The following is a 1,782-nucleotide window of genomic DNA, read 5'->3' on the forward strand; positions in this document are numbered from 1 at the left end:
GGGGGAACCGGGGGGGGGGGGGGGCCCGGGGGTGGGCTGGCAGGGGCTGCAGGTTGGGTTTGAGGGGTGTCGGCAGAGCTGGGGGAGGGGAAACCCAGGGGTGGGATAGCAGGGGGCTGTGGGTTGGGACTGAGGGGTGTTGGCGGAGCTGGGGCGGGGGGAACCCAGGAGTGGGATATCAGGGGGCTGCGGTTCGGGGTTGAGGGGTGTCGACGGAGCTGGGGGAGGGGAGATCCCGGAGGTGGGCTAGCAGGGGCTGCAGGTCGGGATTGAGGGGTGTTGGTGGAGCTGGGGAGGGGAGCCCGGGGGTGGGCTAGCAGGAGCTGGGGGTCGGGGTTGAGGGGTGTCGACGGAGCTGGGGGAGGGGGGAGCCCAGGGGTGGGCTAGCAGGGGCTGCGGGTCGGGATTGAGGGGTGTAGGCGTAGTGGCATGGGGGGGTAGCCTAGTACTGGGTCTCTCCTCAGGGCTGGGGCGTGGAGGTGATGGGGGCAGAGCCTGGCGATGGGGGGCAGGACCTGCTGCAGTGGGAACAAAGGGCCCCTCGGCTCAGGGGCCAGGGTTACACTCGCTGAGGCCCCTGCCGCCCTGGGGGAGCCCAGATCCCCTGTTTCGCTGCCCCCAGGAGGGCCGGGGTCTGGGCAGTGTCACTGCAACCCCCTCCGTGCCCTGTCACCCCCGCTCCATCCAGCCCACAGGCTCTGCCCCCCTGCTCCCAGCCGGGGGTCTTGGCAGAGCTCCCCAGTGCCCCAGGCCGGGGGGGGGGGTAGCAGGCACGCTCCCCAGTCAGGGCGGATCCCAGCCCCGCATGCTCAGGGGCTGTGCTGCAGAAAGTGGGGTGGGGGCCTGCTCGGGGGTGCTCTCCCTTGGCTGTGGGGTGCCGGCCCAGCGCTCAGGAGCGCTGCCTTTCGGAGGAGATGTAAAACGCAGGCCCCCCATCTTGTGCACTCAGCAAAGCTCCCCGAGTACTTTCCCACTGCTCCCGCTGTCCTGGCCAAACTCAGCGTGGGGGCTTCCCTTCGGCCCCCCTGCAGCGGGGCAGTGTCTGGGCAGCGGTGTGTGGCCCCCCTGCAGCTCGCTCTGTCTGGGCAGCGGTGTGTGGCCCCCCTGCAGCGGGGCTCTCTCTGGGCAGGGTGTGTGGCCCCCCTGCAGCTCGCTCTGTCTGGGCGGTGGTGTGTGGCCCCCCTGCAGCTCGCTCTGTCTGGGCAGGGTGTGTGGCCCCCCTGCAGCGGGGCTCTGTCTGGGCAGGGTGTGTGGCCCCCCTGCAGCGGGCTCTGTTCTGGGCAGGGTGTGTGCCCCCCTGCACCAGCTCGCTTCTGTTCGGCAGGGTGTGTGGCCCCCTGCGCGGGACTCTGTCTGGGCAGGGTCGTGGCCCGTGCAGCGGGCTCTGTCTGGTGCAGGGTGTGTGGCCCCCCTCTGCGCGGGGCTCTGTCTTGGGCAGGGGTGTGTGCCCCCCCCCCCCCCGCCCCCCCCCCCCCCCCCCCCCCGCCCCCCCGCCCCATGCAGGGGGCTTGTCCTGGGCAGCGCGTGTGTGGCCCCCTGCAGCTTCGCGTCTGTCTGGGCAGGGTAGTGTAGCCCCCCTGCAGAGGGGCTCTGTCTGGGCAGGGTGTGTGGCCCCTGCAGCGGACTCTTCTGGGCAGGGATGTGTTGGCCCCTGCAGCTCGCTCTGTGCTGAGGCAGGGTGTGTGGCCCCCCTGCCAGCGGAGCTCTTGTCTGGCACGGTGTGTGGCCCCCTTGCAGCTCGCTCTGTCTGGGCCAGGTGTGTGGCCCCCCTGCAGCGGGACT

Source organism: Chelonoidis abingdonii, chromosome 2 (genome assembly GCF_003597395.2).
Source record: "Chelonoidis abingdonii isolate Lonesome George chromosome 2, CheloAbing_2.0, whole genome shotgun sequence".
Taxonomy (NCBI): domain Eukaryota; kingdom Metazoa; phylum Chordata; order Testudines; family Testudinidae; genus Chelonoidis; species Chelonoidis abingdonii.